General features: G+C 53.4%; 1 long non-coding RNA gene across 1 annotated transcript in view; it reads left to right on the top strand.

Moving 5' to 3' along the window:
• Positions 1–3,924: 3,924 nt before the first annotated feature.
• LOC117803328 overlaps positions 3,925–20,013 on the top strand; it is a 30,143-nt gene continuing 14,054 nt past the window's right edge. The window contains exons 1-2 of the long non-coding RNA XR_004627039.1: positions 3,925–4,057; positions 14,004–14,176. This is a non-coding gene — a long non-coding RNA (uncharacterized LOC117803328). The remainder of the gene's footprint in view (positions 4,058–14,003; positions 14,177–20,013) is intronic.

The raw sequence follows: 20,013 nt of genomic DNA, 5'->3' as shown, positions 1-20,013 counted from the left end.
CTCCCGGGGGCCCCCCGCCCGCCCCACCGGCCCAGCGCCGCGACTGCCGAGGCCCCCGACTACGGAGCTGCGAGACTCTGTTTTGCACTTTTCATTCAATCCCACCCCCCGTCACTTCCTTCGGAAAACAGAAACCACCAGGACCTGCCTTAAAGAGACCGCGCACCTCTCGGCCCTTAAAGGGCTCGCGGCGGCTCCCCGCATTCCGGCGGTGGCCCGGGGGAGGGGGCGGGGACCGGGGACCGCCGCACAGCGGCTTTGTGGGAAAAGGGCTTTCTCAATCTCCCTCCCTCCCTGCCGCGCCCCGTGCGACCTGGCTGTGTCAGGAGTTGGCTGTCCCGGCAAATCCCTTCCTCCCAGCACGGGCGGGACGGGTGACTTCCCCCGCCCCCCCCCCGCGCCTTTGGCTTGTTCTTGTGCCACGTGGACGAAATAATCGGGCTTGGTGTTTTAGGGTTTTTGTTTGGTCTTTTAGTTTCTCTGACAGCGAATTTCTACAAAGTTTCTGCAAAATCAGACCTCACCTCTCCTTTAGCCTTCTGACTGCCCTGGGTCTGGAGAGATGAGCTGAGGTTCTCGCTCCGCTTTGCCGTCGTCGTCCCTTCAGGGAGATAGTTTGGTAAGTCAGGCCTCCTCTCTGAATGGGGCCCTGGACTTGCCCACATTTTGTGAGCCCCAGGGCAGCTTTTCTTTTTAGTCCGATCTCCCTCACTTGAGGGATTCATGGCCTGTCCTCAGTCCTGCCCACCTCCCAAGACCCCATTCTCTCCCAGCAAATCCAGGGAAATTCAGGAGAATGACTAGGGACTTAGGACACTGGCATTTGACCCACAAGTCCCAAGAAAATATGACTGCCCTGCCTTGCACCCCAACAGTGACCTGGGTGAGGGCAGAGGGATACAGATTCCTGCTTCCTCTGATTAGCTGTGTGCTTTGGGAACGTTTAAAAAATTCTTTGGGCCTAAGCGTTCCCCTGTGTGTAGTGGGAGTTGCTGAGACCTACGATGTCCTGCCAGTTCCCTGGAAGAGAAAGCCCCCGGGAAATCCTCAGAACCTATTGTTCCCTGATGCCCCTTTCACTTCTGTTTAGTCTAGGTCCCCCTGTTCCGAGATCTTGATCATAGATGGTGAATACTCTCCCCAGCTCTGTGGCCTCCTTCCCTTCCAGGTTCACCCCGGCACAATGTTCTTATTAGTACCAAAGATGACAACAGGTATCCAGACTGCCAGGTACTGTGAGGGCACCCATAGCAGACCCCCGGCACCGACCCTGTGAACTGCAATGTTGAGCCGCGAACCTGTCTCCCTACTACCCACCCCTGCTCTTCCTACTGCACTCTGCTGCCAACATTGATAGGACTGAAAGGGATTCAAGAGATTATCTAACTCAGTGTCTTCCAAACTTGCTTTATCAAAAGAATCATCTGGGTGCTTGTTAAAAAAACAAACACCTGGGTCCCTAAATCTAGCCAAACAGACTCCCTAGAGAAAAGAGCTGAGAATTTGCATTTTTAACAAAGGCCTAGGTGATGCTTGATCTAAGGGGTCTGACAGTTGGTGCTTGACAGAGGGTTGAGTAGAGAGGATCTAAAACAAACAAGGTCTTTCCTGGGGAACTACCCTGGCCCCTAAGGAGTTTATCTTCATGTCAGGGAGATAAGGCAGGCTGTCAGAGAATAATGGATTAGCACAAAGACTGCTCTCGTGGGCCCTCCCACCCTGAGCTGGCAGGACTGAAGAAGAGATGCCCAGGGTCTCAAAACTGGCTTCCTGCCTGCTAGGCAACTCATCTCCATCTAGCCTTAGAGCCGGGTCTTCTCACATGAGTCAGTCCACGCGGTCATTAGGGCCTCACCCACATTTCCTAACTTCCCCCGTTTCTGGGCCTGTCCCCTATCCATCATCAGCTCTGCCCCAAGCCATGTTCCCAGGCCCCTTCCCCTTCACCCTAGTGAGATCCCGGAAGTAAGCAGAGAAGCCCTGTGTGTCTGGCTTCTTTTTTAAGTCTCTGGGGGCTGTCTTTACCCCTGCTCAAATTCTGGGTTTGGAAACAAAGGCAGAAGACCTCATCTCCCCTATCACCTCTTTGCAGTAATCAGCTTCCTCCTTTAGTTTAACCACAGACCAAATTAGATTTTTCTTTTAAGATACAGTATCTGAAGTCTCAGTCCACCATGTGAGCCCCCGTCTCTGTCCCTAGTCCTTCCTTTTGATTTTACCCAACCCACTCTTCAAGATCCAGGATAAAACTGGAGTTTCCCAGAAAGACTTTCTCTCCGCTGCTGACCTACAGCTCTGCTCCTTCTTCTCTCTCGGGCCTCTGGACTCCCACAATAACAATTATGATAGCGCCTCCCATTCATTGTATTCTATTATATCCAAGTTCTGTGCCAAGCACTTTACGTGTATTATCTTAGTTAATTTTCATGGCAAATCTCCAAGTAGGTTCTATTCTTAGCCTCTCTTTTACTGACTAGGAAACAGTGGCTTACAGAGGTTAAGTCATGTATACCCAAGGTCACACGAGGAGGGGGGCCAGCAGGGACTCAAACAGAGACCTGCCTGACCACAGAGCAGCCTTGCTTGTAACCACAACAGTGTGTGCCTGCCAGTGGCCCTTGCTTGCCACTAGCCCCTTTAGGCACACATCCTGTGCTGTCTTCCCCTGTAATCTAACGGCTTCATGTGTGGTAGTCTGGCACCCCAGCCAGGCTGTCTGTTCATTCAAACAGGCCAGCCCTGTGCTTGGAACACGGAGTGCATCCCTTAAACCAGCCAGGCATAGAAGCATCCATTCTTTGTAACTGTAAAGGCCCTCAGATGAAGAGCTCTAACGAGCCTAATTACCCTGACTACAACCAAAGAGCCCTCATTGTCAGAACATTCTTTATGTCTAATCTCAAGCCCTCTGCCCCACCATAAACCAATTTCCTTTCCTCTCTGATCTGTCACCCTGGGTGAGCAGTGTGAGTAGTGGTTCAAAGCCAGGGACCTCAGGATCTCAGGCGTGGAGCTTGGCCACTCACGAGCTGTGTGATTCAGTGAGCCTGTTTCTTCATCTGTAAAATGGGCATATCAATGCTTACCTCCCTGAGTTGTTTTGACAATTAAATGAAAGATTGTATACAACACCCTTTATAATACGTTTGGCGTATAGTAAAGGCCCAATACAGGGTGGCTATTATTACTTAATACTGTTCCTTCTCTCCCGTTGTATCAAATATTAAATCCCTGTGTGGCCTGCACACAACCCTCTCCTCCCTTGGCTCACCCTCCAGACACACATACACACACACACTCATTCAAGAACACTTTTTTCTCTGTATCCTCTTTAGGCTTTCCGTTTTATATCGCTGAGTTCCTCTCAAACTGGGCCACCAAACGGGGGGGTGGGTGGTGGAGTGGGTGGGTGGGAGGAGTCTCCCCTTTGCTGTTTGGTCTTAGAGTGCCTCAGTTCGGTAGGAAGAGAAATGCCATGCCATCTCCCAGTCTGTGATGGAGAAAACAGGTGCTGCCAGGATCCTGTAGAAGGTTGAAAGGGAAATTGAACTGATCACCTCTACCCAGAGAGGGGAAGAGCGTGATAAGGAGCTTGTCTTTGCGGCAGTAGAAAGACTTTTCTTTCAATTTCTTTTTGTGGCTGGCGTTTGGCGTGGGTCACGGTATGGCTCCCAGTCACTGGGCCCTTACAGATAGGGCTGGCCACCTGCCCGTCAGTCTGAGGAGGAACTGGGGATGCAGTGGGCTGCTGGCTCTCCTTTGCCTCTCGAGGCCGCAAAGCGTGTCACTTCATTGCCCAGCAGAAGTGCAAATGAGCTTTACAGCATCGCACGATGACTCAGTTACATACATCCAAGGGTGTGGTGGGAAAGTGGACTGGAGAGGCAGCGGGCTGGGGTAGAGAGTGGCAAAGAAAGAGAGGCCAGGACAGCTTGGTGAGCAGTCATTCTCCCCAGGCAGAAAGCCCAGCAGAGGGGAAGTTGAGATGGAGTCGGGCTGAATCAGTGACTTTCAGGAAAGGAAAAGGAAGCTTGAACAATCAGAGCTGCAAGACAAGGTACGTCTTACTCTGATTCCAGGCCTGTGATTCTAGAAGGTCTGGAACATAACCATCTTCTTCTCCATGCTAGTTCTTCCAGGAGGCCTTTCCTGTTTCCCCACCTGGATGCTCACTGGTTTTCATCCATCCATCCATCCATCCATCCATCCATCCATCCATCCATCCAGGGTCAGGCACTACTGTGCTCGATGCTATAGTTACACAGTGGGATAAGACGATGCAGCAATTCCTTACCCTGGGATGGAGCCTATAGCTGCAAGGGGAGTGGGCATTCACAAAATCAGTGTGAAAGCAAATATTTCAATTACAATTGTTGTAGCTGGTACCTTGAAGAATTAGCGGGGACTCAAGCATAGTCCAGGAGGCCTGGAAAGGCAGCAATGTCTAGGCTGACTTAAATGATGAATCAGGATGGCTCAGCAGGGACGAGGTTCCAGGCACAGGGAACAGCTTGTGTATGGGGCCTGAGTCTGGTGGGCTCCCTGGCAACTTTGCCAATACCAGGAGTGATGAGGGTGGAGGGCAGCTCTGAGTAATCCGGGAGAGTTTGGCAGAGGCCAGGTGCTGTGGGCAATGCTAGGATGTGGGCTTTGTTTTCCTAAGAGCAGTAGGCAGTCACTGTGATCAGATGTGCATTTTAAAAAGAATGTTCTGGAAGTGGATTACAGCTGTCCAGATGAACGATAATGGTGGCTTGCACCACGGTGACGGCAGCAGAAATGGAAAGACGTGTCAGACGTGAGCTGCGATCTGGAAGTAGAATTTGGAAATAGGGTTTGATACTTCTTTGTACTTGGGGGTGAGGGAGAAAAGGGGTCAAGGATGACTTCCTGGATTTGGCTTGGGCAGCTGGGTGGCACCGTGAACTGAGATTGGGAAGCTGGGGGAGGAGCCCTCAGATTCCTTTTTTGGTAGCTCTGCATCCCCTGCCTTTTGTTGTAATGATTTCACAGCATTTGTGCTTGAACCAAAGATACAAAAGAACCAAGGCCGGCTGTTAGTGGCACTGCTCAGATTAGAAGTCTAGCATTCTGAAGCCAGGCCTAGCCTCCTTCTGTGACCCCACATGGGGTTTCCATTTCATTGCTGGATCTGGCCCATCTTTGTAACCACCTCGAGCTCTTGAGCCTTGTACATAGAGGACGCTCAAAAATGAGGTCTTCTTCAGCCCTGTGTACCTGGCACTCTGCCGTGGGGAAGAGAATCTGGGCCCCAGGTCCCTGCCCTCAACAATCTTAGTGGTGTGTGGTCCACCAAGAAAAGGGCCCTCCAGGTAACAGGCTGGGCCTCCTCATCAAAACAGAAGACCTCAGGCCATTTGCACACGCAGGTAATGCTCCCCACCCCTGGAAACCACAAAAAATACGGATCACAGCAGACACTTATGTGTGTCCCTGAGGGCATCCTGTCTCCTCACGCCCTGACGATTCCATCACCAGGGTGTGTACTTAGAGACCTTAAAGAAGGGCCTTGCTCCTGCTCTGTGGAACCATACCCGCAGCTCCGGCAGAGATCTGAGATGCTTGCAGCAAGAGGAGGGGGCCAGGCAGGGTTGTGTGCCTTGCATTGATGAAATCTTTCATGGCTCAATATTCTTTCCTTTTTGCAAAGCCCTGAGGAAAATTTATTACTAAAAAAAAAAATCGGTTGGATTGTTAGCCCAGCTTCTTACTACTCTTAGGAAGTGCGTGAACACATTGTGGCTTGGGATGAGAATTCCTGCCTGAGCATCGGGAAGCTGGGTATGAGCGGGTTGGGCCTGGACGGGGGCCGTTCATTCCAGAGCTATCGGCTTTGCCTGTCCCAGCGGCTGCTGGGTCCCTGTAGCATCTGCGTGGGTTCTGGCTCCCATCTGGCTGATGGTATCATCGGGGCTTTGACAGGATGGCCTAGGAAGGGCCTAGGGTTACCCAGAGAAGGAGGGTCAGGTCCCAGTAGGGGCCAAAAGTGGGGCTCCTGTCTCTTCCTCATCTGATGGAAAAGAGGGCACCCTTTCTCCCAATGAGAAACTCAGAACCTCCATCACGGTCATGATTTTTTGTTCTAAGATTCATGCTTATGTTTCGGAACAAATGGAAAGATCCTATGTTTGTTGATGGGAAAACATTATGAGAATATATACATTTAGTGCATTATCAATTCATATCCCAACAGAGCTTTGCATTGTTTTAATAGATTTTGCTCTTTTGCGCAATTTTAGCTTCACAGCAAAATTATGTAGAAAATTGAGCACTCCCTGGGGGCGCCTGGGTGGCACAGTGGTTAAGCATCTGCCTTTGGCTCAGGGCATGATCCCGGCGTTCTGGGGTCGAGCCCCACATCAGGCTCCTCTGCTATGAGCCTGCTTCTTCCTCTCCCACTCCCCCTGCTGTGTTCCCTCTCTCACTGGCTTCTCTCTCTCTGTCGAACAAATAAATAAAATCTTTAAAAAAAAAAAAAAAGAAAGAAAATTGAGCACTCCCTTGGGGCACCTGGGTGGCTCAGTTGGCTAAGCATCTGACTCTAGATCTCAGCTCGGGTCCTTTTTTTTTAAAGTACACTCCATGTGCCCAGCATGGAGCCCAACACGGGGCTTGAACTCACAACCCTGAGATCAAGACCTGAGCCGAGAGCAAGCGTTAGACACTTTGACTGAGCCATCCAGCCACCCCACCAGCTCAGGTCTCGATCTCACAGTCATGAGTTCAGGCCCTGTGTTGGGCTCCAGGCTGGGGGTGGAGCCCACTTAAAAAAAAAAAGAAAATAGAACACCCCCATATACCCTTTGCTCCAGGACACACACAGCTTCCCGCATGATCAACATCTCCCACCAGAACGGTGCCTTCGATACGATCACGAGCCTGCACTGACGCATCGTTATCACCGGAGACTATGGTTCACGTTACGGTTTATGCTTCGTGTTGTACATTCCATGGGTTTTGACAAATATATGACATGTGTCCACCATTACTATTAGAGAGTATTTCCACCGCCGTAAACTCACCTATCATCCCATTATAGATATATGTATTTAAGGTGCCTATAATGGCCTTAGGCTACTCGAGAGAAAATAAAACCTGATCGATATTTATTCCAAATGTCCTTCTGAGTTTGTGGCTTTTACAAAGTTAGCACTTCATGCTATTTCCTATTCTGTTTTTCTCAGCATGACTTCATCCATGGATTTCCGTATATTGACTGTGTTCACATGTTACTTCTAATAGTTCCAGAACATGCCACAGTGTAAACAGTTGAGAGCTCACTCTAGTCATTTGTTATTATTTTTCTACCGTATGATCTTGCAGAAAAGATTTAGAAGGAGATCAGAATATGATTCGTATATGCATCAATATAGTATGAATAAAAAACAATGCTTTTTTGCAAAGGTCGAGCCCTTGGACATAAGCGTTAAGTTTATGGGATATTAATTCCTACGGCAGTGGGTTATAACAGGGCCGAAATGGAATGTGCTGTACCATTAGCGCAGTGCCTGCCCCAAATGGAGTCCAGTAAAAGCTTTTCCTCTCCCCTTCCTTTGCTGCCTTCCCCGTCCTCTGGTCCTAGAGCTTGTGTGGAGTGTCACCTTGTAACACTCTTGGGTCACCTCAGCTGCTTCCTGTCCCCTTCCCATCCCTCAGACCCCCAGCTCCAACCTATTGCCCCTGAGCTCTCCTGGAGAAGGACAAGGGAGCCAAGAAACCCAAACCAAACCCTGGCTTCCAGGAGCAGAGCCCTGGCCACTCCCCGCTTCTACCCAGACCCTCCTCCTGGTCCTCCTCTCCTCTTTGTCCAGCTCCCTGCTGTTAGCAATGACTCACAGATCAAAGGACACCCCAGCAGGGATCCTTAACCATGGATAACTTCAGGGTCCGGAACTCTGGAAATCAGAGGCAAACCTTTGTGTGTATTTTTCTGGAATTAGAATCCTCAGGGATCCCTGACCTCTCTAGATAGATTTGAAGTGGGAGAGGGACACAATGGGGTTCCTTCTGCGTGTTCTGGAACTTTTATTTGAATTTAGGAACTTGCCAACTTGAGTAGGAAAAGTCTGGTCCCAACCACAAAAGGGAGTGAACCAGAGATGAAGGGCCCACCTTTTCCATGAGGGAGGGAATTCCTAGGGGAAGTCAGACTTTTGGCTTAGACACTACAGAACCATTCCTAGCCTCTATATGGCTTGCTCATTCATTCATTCCTTCATTCATTCCTTCTCCCATCAGTCAGCATTTGCTGTTATCTGCTATGTGCTTGGCTTTGCACTAATACTGGACATATAGGCAGCAGACCACTGTTCTTTAAAGTGTGGCTGGTCCTTTAGACCAGCCTCATTAGAATCCTGTGGGTTCTTGTTAAAAATCCAGACCCTTGCCCCTCAGCCACTGAGGGCATTGCCTAGGACTGTGCATTTTAAACAGGCTTCCTGGGCTCATTAAACAAGTCGAGAGCCATTGCTAGAGCCTGGCATCTTTCATAGCCCTTGGCATTGGTGTGCATGAGGTCCCTGCACTGTGGCTGCACTCAGAGGCTGTTGGGTGGCCCGAGGACATGGTCCCAATGCTCCCTCTTCCTTCCTTCCCCTTGCCCTTCTTCCCTTGCTGCGCCCTGTGAGGGAGAGGGAGGGAGGAGCTGCCCGCCCTTTCCGCCCACCAGAGCCGCGGCACCAGGGGGTGCAGTCTCGGGTAGAGTGTGAACCCCAGCGGCAGAGACCCTGTCTCAGCCTGCACTGCTCCGTCCTCGCTGGGCAAAGATCTGATAGTACCAATTAACGTCAACAAGTCTCCCTTGCCGCCTGGGCCTGTCCTGAGGCTTTGCTAATTAATACCTCTACGGTCCCTTGGGTCCCTGGAATGAGAGGTTTGTGGAGTCCTGGAGAAACCGAATGGTTTCATCCAAAAGGATCTTTCTTCCCAAGGAAGCATATGGAGACTGGGGCTGGCCCCAGTGGTGGCAAGGGAAGTGGGATCTAGAACAGTAACAGCTAAGAACTTTGGAGCACTCTACATGGCAGGCACTGGCCAGATGCTTTAAATATGGGATCCCACTTCATACCCACTTGCACTCCGGGAGGTAGGGCTATGACTTACCCACTTTACAGAGGGGAACAGTGAGATACAGTGTTCTGTCCAAGGTCATGCAGCTAGTGTGGCAGAATAGGGCTAAACCCCAGGCCATCTCTCTCCAAAGTCTGAGCACCTGCTCCGCTCTCCGGGGCCTTCTGTGCTCACACGCCCCTGGGTCCCCACCCCAGCCGAGGCCTCTTGCCCAGGGCCAGGTGTTCATGGTCTGTTGGGTCCCACAGAGGGACTGGCAAAGGGAGATGTCCATGCGGCTGCAGCCCTTGGATCCCTCTCTTAGCTGTGACTTTGGACCTGATCATGGACTTCCTGTTCCTGCAAAGGGCAATGCCACAGGCGGGTGGCATAGGGCAGGGACAGGCCCTTCTCCTCCTCAGGGTCAAGAGCCTATAGGAGAATAAGCACCCTGCGCCCTCCCGGCCAGCGCTGGCCTCCCTACTGGGGAGATGTCTCCCACCTCCCGGAAGAGCGTGGGGGTGGGTTAAGCTGGCGGGGGCATCATACACACGCCACATGGCCAAGGGCTTGCCCAGGGAGTCTGTCTTTGGCATGACTCTGGCGCAACTTGGAGCTGACTTCAGATTTCTAGGAACTGGGGGTCTCTGGGTAGTTGACAGTATCGGTCGTCCTCCCTCCCCCAGATTTCTGACTTGCTTAACGGTGGGCAAATGCCATGCCCCCGAATGGGTGGCACAGCAGGGACAGTAGAAGCAGCTCTGAGTCTGAACTGTGGCTCTGCCCCTTTCTGGCTTGGTGGCCTTAGATAAGTGACCAACCACTAAGACTTAGCACCTCAGTTCTTCATCAGGAAAATGGGTATAATAATTCCTATATCATCAGGTTGACGTGAGAATTAAAAGTACTGCATTCAGTGCCCTGGGCACCCAGCCCACACCCCTGCCTCCTGGTTGGGGCCGGATATTCGCCTCCACAGCTGGGCCGGGGGCAGAGGTGCAGGGCAGAGGGAAAAGTCCACAGAGCGGGAGGTCTTGGCAGCACAGGAAGACGGACCTGGTAAGGGCCATACAAGTGGTGGCAGATTTTCCGTAGGGGCTTGAGCCACTGGCAACGTTGCCCTATATTTATTAATTAGGGCCAGTGCAGACCAATTTGGGGTGACACTTGTAGACCCCAATCAGAGGCAATGAAAGAAATAATTCCAGGGCATCCCGGGCACCCCTGCTAAGAGTTCTGCTTTCCCAGTTCCTCTCCTCTTCCCCCTTCTCCCTCAGCCCTGCCTCCAGCACCTCCCCCCCCCCGCCCCCGCCCACATCTGGATTCAACTAGTGAACAACAGGCTTTCTGTGAAGGCCTCCACCTTCTTCTGCCCTCCCGTTCTCCAGTTCAGAACTTTGGTTCTCACGGTGGGGGGGGTGGATGTGGGGAGAGAACTCTTCTCCCAAACCGTGTGCCGAGAGAACTCTTCTCCCAAACCTCCAGCGTTGGAGTAAAACCAGCACCAGGCCCCTATCCCTCCCTGTGGTCCCGATTCCGACCACTCCTTGAAGCTCAGGGTTCACCAAGGAGCCGGGAGCCCTAGTTCAGAGCTGGGGCTGGCAGGCTGCAGGCACCAGGAGGAGACATCAGGGCCCCCAGCCTCCACCCCAATCCCAGGCCAGGGAGCGAGCCCACCCCTCCCCTCCAGGGAAGCCCTGCTGGGCTCCTGGAGGCCAGGCAGTAAATTGGAATGTGGCAGTCACAGTCAGTCGAAGGCGGCTGTAACTCTCATTAAAGTGCTATCAACCCCACCACGCAGGAGGATGCTGTAAACCCAGGGAAAGGGGGCATTCATCCAGGGAGAACCACAGAAGCAAAGAAAAAAACCCCATAAATACAGGAGACATGGTGTCTGGAACTAATGGTGGGGCCCGGCCTGAGGCCTCCCAACCGGGGGTGGGGGGGCACTGCAGGCTCAGGGAGTGGGGTGGAGGTCTTAGGCAGGTTGGAGTCTGGCACAGGGCAAGGGCGCAGCCCAAGCCCTCCCTCTGCTTGATTCTCCTCTGCTCTTTCTGCACATTCTTGGGCTGGGCCTGGCACTGGGAGCAGAGCTGGCTTATGTCCCTGCACAGGGCGGGGTGGGGGACTGTTGGGGACAGATCAGCAGCTGGCCTTGGCCATTAAAATCATTTCATAGGAGAAATTCTGACCCAGCTACTTGCCATAGGTTTTGGGAGGGCGAGGGCACCTTTGGAAGCATATTCCTTTCATCAGAACAATGGGAACGGTCACCCTGCCACACAGGCTTGGTAGAGGTCAGCAAGTGGCCGTGGGTGGCAGCCTGAAGGTGCTGTTTGTCGAATGACTAATGAGTGGAGAAGTCCCTGTAACTCCAGCCTCTGGGGATTTCTTTCACATCCATTCCCTTCTGCCTGAGTCTGGTTCTGCTGGCAATTTGTTGAGACCCCTTCGGCAAGTGACTAACTTTGGTTTTTTTTTTTCCCCCAGGGCTTTAGGCTTTTTTCCCTGGGGTGGATGGTACTGGATACAGTAGAACGACCCCTTCGCCTTGGGGTCTGTGGAACAGCTCAGGTCTCGAGGTCCTTAGGAATAATGGGCTTCATTCTAGAACCTTCCTCTGGAATCCTTCTGGACTCCCTCCTCACCACCCACACCAGGACACTCTTCGGGGAGGCCACACCCACCTTTGCTCTCTAAGACCCCTTGGCAGTGGTGCTAGAGGCTAATCTATTCTGAGGAAGGGGCAAGGCCACTATGCTCGGCCTGCAGGTGGAATGAAGGAGAAAGTGTGGGGCTGGAGGAATTCCTGCATGCTCTTCTTTCACGGATGTCAGAATGACCTGGAGGGCCCATTACATTACAGAAGGGGTGGGGGGCTCCCGCTAGAGTTCTGTTTCAGCAGGTCTGAGGTGGGACCCGAGAAAAAGTGCACTGGTAATCAGTTCTCAGGTGAGGCTGACCCTGCTGGCCAGAGGGGTGTTGCCGGAATTCAGGCTCCCTTTCCTCCATGACAGCAGCTCAGGCAAATGGGAGGTTGAGGCCAACTCTCAGATCAGAGGCCAGCCTCCACGGGTGCACAAGGGGCTGGCCTGGGGCCTTAGTGGAACACTGGTTCTGAACCTTCTGCGAGCTCCCCAGCCATAGAGGGCTCTGCTGTTGCAAGTCCACTTTCCTTGGAGGGCCTCCCCTACTCCCTCCCACCAAAAAGGATTAGTGGAAAAGGGGATGAGGAGAGAAAAAAGGAGAAATTAAACTGGGTGAAATGGTCTAGACGAGCAGTTCGGGACAATGAGTCGAAAGGAAAGGCAGGACAGCCAGGCTTCCGAAACACCCAGAAATGACGCTGGGCTCGGGAAAGGAAGGATGATTCACGTCTGCGGAGGACCAGACAGGCACGGAGCGGGTACAGGCAGCCTGCTGATTTAAAGGGTGCTTCTGGGGCACATCTCGGTCCCAGGGAAGGAGGCTGATGGTGGGTGAATGTGGCCACTGAGACTTGCTGAGGGTCAGGAGCAGGGGCGGGGTGGGGAGTGGGCCAGGAGGGCCACCGGCTTCACCAGCAGGACGAGGCTCACCAACACACAAGGCGCTCACGGGAAGCACCCCAATGCACCCCATCTGCCGTCGCTTTTCCGGGCACCCCCACTACTGTTCTTCAACCTCTCGAGAAAGCCAGGCCTGAGTCCAACCCCCCCCCCCCAAGGACAGTGCCCCGGGGCTCAGGGGCTGCTGCCCACACACCAAACCCGCTTCCCATCCTGTAATTAGCGGCTTTGTCACCTGGCCTGCACCAGAGCATTCCATGCCCTCTAGGGGGCGCCATGGCTATGGCGATCCACTTCCCTCACCTCACAAAATGACACACAGCCCACTGCAGGAAGGGATGAGCTTACGGGGGCACAAGAAAGAATAAATGGAATGAGGACTAAATTTATGGTATGTGTGCTCACAGTGCTAGCCTAGTGTTGTGGGGTGCACAGCGCTCCCCAGTTAGCATTATGGCATTTGTGCTCCCCACAACCCCATGAGGAAGGCAGAGAGGTTACTAGATCCAATTTAAAAATGAGAAATATGAGGGTATGGGGCGCCTGGGTGGCTCAGCCAGTTGAGCGTCTGACTCATGACCTCGGGGTTGTGGGATTGAGTCCCGTGTTGGACTCTGTGCTCAGCAGGGAGTCTGCAGGAGATTTTCTCCCTCTCCCTCTGCCCCTCCCCCCAATAAATAAATACATCTATGAATAAAATAAAAATAAAAATGAGAAAAATGAGGGTAAAGGAAATTAAAGAACTTGTCCAAAGCAGCCCATCTGAGTAAGCTTTGGGCCCAAATAGAAATGGCAGTCTCCCCATTCCCAGTCGGCCTCTCTGCTGTAAGGGAATTCAATTCCCTCTTGGAAACTGGCATTAGGTTTGGAGAAGGAGAGAGATGGGAGGTTGTAGTAATGGGTGATGGGGCGCAGGGCCCAGAGCCCCCTTCAGGCTGGAGGCCCTCACTGGGAGGCTCACAGCTCTGTGCCTGCTGAACCACATCAGCTGGAGGAAGGGAGTTGTTTTGCCCAAAGTTATGGCCCCGACTGAGCTGGGGGGGTGGGATAGTTTCCATCCAATGATGGGTTGACATGGGGTACAAGCTGGCCTCCTTGCCACAGGTGGGACATCTCTGCAGGCCTCCCAGCTCCAGAGTTCCCCATGGGCTCGGCCCAGTCCTTGGCCGCCACCGCCCAATCCTGCCTCCTTCTGCCCCCCTCACAGGGGGTCATCCCAACGGCACCCCAGTAAGTCATGCCAATCTCTGAGAGTGTTTCCCGGGGACTTCAGGTAGAAGGAGAAGGGAGCTAACATCAGCAGGATGCTTTTTTTAAAAAGATTGTTTCATTGAATATAATAAATCTATGAAATAAATATTTTCATTATTTTATTGTTGAGGAAAGGTTAAAGAAGTTGTCAAGACCGAATAGTATCTGGCAAAGCTGGGACTCTCGTCCAGATCCATGGTGACCTGGAGGATGCTCTCTGCCCCTGGATGGAACGTGGAAGAGACCCTTGACCCTGAGCTGTGGGGTCTATAGTGGAAAAGAGCTGACTGGCCAAAGACCGTGTTCAGGTAGGATGCGAACCCCCCTGAGAGGGGCACTCATAGCTCAGGTGCAGGTGGGGGGAGCAGAGAGGGGAGCACAGCAGCCGCCTGCCACAGTCTGTGACGGCCCAGGGTACAGCGGGCAGCTCTGGTGGAGGGAGACCTCAGGCTGACCACAGGTCCTGGAGCCAGAGCCGCAAACACCTCCAGCCCCGGCCAGTGGCAGCCATGGTGGCAAACCCCGAAACTTCTCCCTACAGGCCTGTGGGGTGGAGACTGCTGGCTCTGCGTCTCCCCTGGGCACACAAAGAAGGCTTACCCATGCTCCTGCCGGTTGGCAAGACCCAGGCCTGACTCTGTCCCAGGGAAGGGAAAGGGACCCTGCCCAGACTCTGGGCCCTGATCTGGTTGTAGTCAGGGAGGGAAGGGGAGTTCAAGGACAGTTTATGGCCGAAGCAACAACCCCATCTTACAGATTTTCCCTTATTGGGCCCCAACACTCCGAACATTCTGGAGATGCCAATGGAAAGAGGACCCTTTTTGAGCTTCTGTCTTTTGAGGCCCGTATCCAGTTCTAGAGGGAAGCCTAATGGAGAGCTGTCCCCCCGAGGGGTGGTCACCTGAAATGGCACGTGGGGAAGAGCAGCAGACACCACCCTGGTTCTGGTGGGTTTTCTTAGCACGATTGGCATCCCCTGTCAAGCTTTGGCATCACTTTGCAAAGTGGCTCATTTGAACCCACTTTGTCCCCTGAAGGTTCTGAATACATATCTACGGTTCATATAAGTAGAAAGAAAACCAACTCTTCTATCTTCAGGTCCTTCCACTGTGAACATGAACTGTAGACCATTCAATCTTACCCACGAAGGTTAAGAGGCAGGTGTCTGAAAGTAGCACCTGCTGAAAACAGCCTCAGGAATCAGAAATCTCTGTTTCTTAACACACTCAGCCAGAAACTCCCTCACCTCAGTAACCAGGATGGAGTGCCTTGACATGAAATGGTAGCCCAGGTCAGGAGCTGGGGAGCGGGGTTTGTATGCAGGAGGCCTTCACCCGGAAAGGACCAGGAGCAAGGCCCTGCTTTCCTCGCCTCATGGGGAATGTTCTTTCAGCCCCAAAGGAGGTACGTCCGTGACTGCTGTCTTTTTCTTTTCTTTTTTTAAAAAAAGTCGTTGTGAGAAAAATCCTGTGGTTCCACTTATTTTCTCTGAGTGGTTTGTTAGTTGAGGTGTTCGCACGCTGAGCAACACACACTAATATTTTCGTCTTTAGCAAAACATTAATTATCCCACCCGGTAACCTTTCTCTCGGGCGTTTTTTCTTTACCACCCCCGAAGCTGTGGGGCACCAAGCAATGTCTGTAATTCCCATCGTCTCTGCAAGCGGACTGCCGTGTCAGAGGAGAGAGCTGTCCCATTAGGCTGGGTGCAGATCTTTCTCTGTGCCCCACAGCGCCCAGGGCGGGCTGTTCTCCATCTGTTTACCTCTCTTGTCCTCCATGAGGCTGGGAACACGCTCCTGGGTTCCCAACCCTCAGGAAGGGCCTGGGCACATAGTAGCGGCTCTACAAAGGTTTGCTGCCACACCAGGTGTATGAATGACGTGGAAGGTGGTGCAGAATAAGGACAAGGGGCCAGGATCACACATGAGCCTCCCCTGGGGCACTCCCAGCCCGCATCTCTTGCCCCTCTGTGTAAGAGGCAGTTGTCGGTTCTATTTGGGTGCTTTGCTCTTCCTGGCATTTGGCGAGTCCCATGCTCTGTGCCCATCTGCAGGCTTTCTCAGTGGCCAGCCAGGCAGAGGGATCACGGGGAGCGCAGGTACGTTCCCCCTTCCCCAGCCTCTTTTCTGCAGAGAGTTCAGATAGGGCAGAAGGAAGAATTCAGACCCTGGAGTCTGGGGATGGAGGGACGAGGGAGCAAGTGCAGAGCTTAGCGACCACTTAGCATCCGCTGCTTCTCAGAGACCTTCTCTCCCAGTTTAGGCACTTAAGGCCCAGCGAGCTGAGATGTCTGGGTCAAGGCTACGGAGCTGGGGAGTGATGGAGCTGGCACTCAGGCCCAGCAGTCGGGAGGAACAAGAGCCTCCTAATTAATCCTGAGTGTAGGGCCTTTCTAGTCCCTCCTGCTGCCCCTTCCTGTCGGGGAGGAGGGAGTGGCCTCTTTCCCAGTGTGCAGCACGCACCAGTCTTCCGCCTTATTTGGTCCCCGGTGGCTTCCCTCTGAAGCAGGCAGATTGGTGGCAATGGCTGTCTCCATTTTACAGAGAAGCAGACCAGTGCAGAGAGTGAGAGTGACCTCCCCGAGGAAGCAGAGCTGGCTGGTGGCAGAGGCTGGGCTTACATTCAGTCCTCGGTCCAGAGCGTGTGCCCCCACCTCCACTCTGATCCGGTCCCTTCTGCTGCTCTATCCTTTCCTCCGGGAGCCCCGAGGCATCTGACTCAACCTGCCTCCAAGGGACGTGGGAGATGCTCTGCTCCAGTAGGGAGTCCCTGGAAACACAGGGCTCTGCCCCCTTCCCCGCAGCCTCTCTAGGCGGTCCTGGAGCTCCCTGCTCCGAGACCGGGAGGCTTCAGATGGCTCCAGCGGGCGTGATGGGTGTCTCAGGGAGCTCAGCACACACCATACAGCAGGCTGACGTGCTCGGTACCAGGGAGTGCCCACCCGTACCTCCAGGCCTTCTTGGATGGTATTTGCTGAGATCAAGCCTCCCTCCAATGGGACGAAGTTTAAAAAACATCCTACCCCAGCATCCTACCTCAGGAAAGCGGGCAGGTGGCTGGCTGGCAAAAGGCTTCTCTTTCTGCTCCCACCTACCCTTGGGCCCTGAACTTGAGTGAGTTGTTCCCTAGCAGCAGTGAGCCCTGGGCACTGGCTTAGTCCACATTCAAAAGGGGGGCAGGGGGGCTCCCAGGACTGGGTGAGTGATTAAGACACTTCCCTTTTGAGCACGTTGCACCCACACTCCTCATGAGCTCTAGATAAAGGCACCCATGTGACTGCTCCGTATAAATGTGTTTTCTCCAAGATAAGACTTTTGCCTCCTAACTTGCCTCCATCTAAGATTGGTTTTTGTTGGCTGGTCTCAGGGTGAAGCTAAGGAGAGAAGATTATCTGAGTTTGTCTTGTTTATTGGGGATCGGTTTCCGTCTGGCCCACCCCTATAATGGCAGCCATACTGCTATAATAGCTTTGTGTGTAAACGAATGCTAAAGGTCATACACTTGAATCCTGGTACTATCTAGCTTGCCTACCAATGAGCCACCTCCGAAACCCGCATGCCCCACAGTTAGAGGAATTTTGCCCTTTCCATAGCTGGCCCAGGGGGCCGCTGGTCTGTTCACATCAGTGCCCTGCTCGCAAACCCCGTGGTTCCCCATTAGGGCTGTGCTCGGAGTCCCCCTTCCTCCACCTGGCCCGCAAAGCTCGGCCCCATCTTCCTCCTGCCAGGCTGACCTCCGCGTCCCCAAGCCCCGGCACGTGAGGCTCTCTCCCTTCCTTTCTACCTTCCTTCCTTCGACTGTTGAAAGAGCTCCAGACCCTGTGCTAAGTGCAGTGGACTTGCTTTCACTTAGCTTACGTGACAGGGGTGGAACCGGGTACAAGCAGATATTCAAATAAGCAAGGTACATTCAGGTAAGCAGTGTGAGGACAGTGGAAAGGGTGATGTGGGGTGGGAGTGAGGCCCAATTCTTCACCCTACCCCCAAGACCTGCACAGGCGAGTGTGGCCCAGAAAGCCCGCCCCCAGCCACCTCCAGACTGTATCTGCCTTCTGGCCGGGCACATGGTTGCTTTCAGACAGTCGAGTCCCATTGGGCAGCTGAGTTATGAGCTCCCCAAGGGTAGGGACATCATCTCTTCCAGCTCTGTGCCTCTCACTTGCCCAGCGCATGCCAGGCGGAGGAACTGCTGGGAAAATGTACAAGGATCTCTCCGACCCCACAGCCTAGAGCACATGGGGCCCAGCCCCTGGGTCACTGGCTGAGAAGAGAGCCACTTCTGTCCCCTGGAGAGGGAGGAGGAAGGGGCATAGCTAAATGGGAAATTTCATCCCTGGGGGTGGGGGATTTAAACCAATCCAGGTAATTTTCCGAAAGGAACAAGTCAAATTCTTTTAAACTTTTAAAGTTTTCTTTGACAAGGAGCCTAAGAAGAGTGTCATGCCTATTCCTTGGCTTGGAAACGTCTGGAACTATGCATGGAGTGGGGGAAATTTTCTCCGGGTTTATGTACTTTGATGAAGAGTAGGGGCTGGGTGTGTGGGATCACTGCGTGGTGGGGGTGGGGGGCACTTTGCCAGAGTCTGTGTGCGGTGGGAGTGTTTGTGTGGTATCTGTGGCTGTGTCTCAAGTATTGGCATAGTGTGTGTGTGTGTGTGTGTGTGTATGTGTGGTGATGGCGTGTGTGCACTTTGTGTGTGGTGATGGTGTGTGCGTGTGCATGTGGTGATAGCGTGTGTGTGTGTGGTGATGGCGTGTGTGTGTGTGGTGATGGGGTGTGTGTGTGTAGATGATGTGTGTGTGTGTGTGGTGATGGCATGTGTGCACTTTGTGTGTGGTGATGGTGTGTGCGTGTGCATGTGGTGATAGCGTGTGTGTGTGTGTATGTGTGGTGATGCCGCGTGTGTGGTTGGGTGTGTGGTGATGGCATGTGTGTGTGTGTGTGTGGTGATGATATGTGTGTGGTGATGCCGTGTGTGTGTGTATATGTGTGGGTGGTGATGGAGTCTGTGTGTGGTGATGGCATGTGTGTGTGTTTATGTGTGTGTGTGGTGATGCCGTGTGTGTGTGGTGGTGATGACGTGTGTGTGGTTGGGTGTGTGGTGATGCCGTGTGTGTGTGGTGGTGATGACGTGTGTGTGGTTGGGTGTGTGGTGATGGTGTGTGTGTATGTGGTGGTGATGACGTGCGTGTGGTTGGGTGTGTGGGTGGCAGGGCAGCGGTGGCTGGTGCACATGTGTGTGTATGCTGTGTCCTTGGTGTGCTGTAGAGGGTACGGAGGTGTGCTCCTGTGATCTCCCAGGAGGCAGTGGGGCACTTGCCCTGGGCCCCATGAGGGACCTGCACCCTCACAGAGAGACGGCCCGGGAAAGGTGGAGCAGTGGTGGTCTGGGGTCCTGGGGACCCGGGCAGCTGGGACTTCATGCTCCTGGGTGGTAGCTGGGGCTTTATTCAGGCTTGGAAGCCACCAGAGCCTGACACTCTCTGCTGGCCCTTTTGGGGGATACCCTTGGCTCTTCAGCTTTCCTTTGATTTACGATCCCTTCGTTTTGAAGCCCTATTCTCAAGCACCCTCCCCACTCCCTAGCCCACTGCCCAGAGCAGACACCAAAATATTTCTGTTTCCTCTGGAAAAATCCTGGGAGGTCTGTTTATGGCTGTAGCAGAGAGCACACACATCTGTGCGGTGCAGCTGGGACAGCTGGAAACTCAGGAACTGGAGCTTTCTGGAACTGGGAGCACGTTGGTGCTTCCCTCTCTGTGCAGGACTGTCACAGAGCGGTGGGTTCTTCCTGTAGACGGCCCTCTGCAGCTCCCGGTGTGCACACACCCACACGCGCAGATCCACTCCTGGACCCAACGTGCCGGTTGACATACAGAGGCAGGCCCGTGACGCACAAGCACTCGGGTGTGCCAGCACGCTGGGAGAACACTCGCAAGCACGGCTCCTCGGAGTAGAGAGGCCCACTTACACACACGGGGCCAGCACCCTGGGACCTGACCCGGCACCCTGGGACCTGACCCGCACGTGTGACACCTCTATCTGCAGGGAGGCAGGACACCTGCTGATTCAGCACACCCACACCCACACACACCGTGAGTGCACACGGAAGGTGGGATTCACCTTCAGCCTCCTACAGAAA

Source organism: Ailuropoda melanoleuca, chromosome 8 (assembly GCF_002007445.2).
Source record: "Ailuropoda melanoleuca isolate Jingjing chromosome 8, ASM200744v2, whole genome shotgun sequence".
NCBI classification, from domain to species: Eukaryota; Metazoa; Chordata; class Mammalia; order Carnivora; family Ursidae; genus Ailuropoda; species Ailuropoda melanoleuca.
This window is presented reverse-complemented; position numbering and strand designations above follow the sequence as displayed.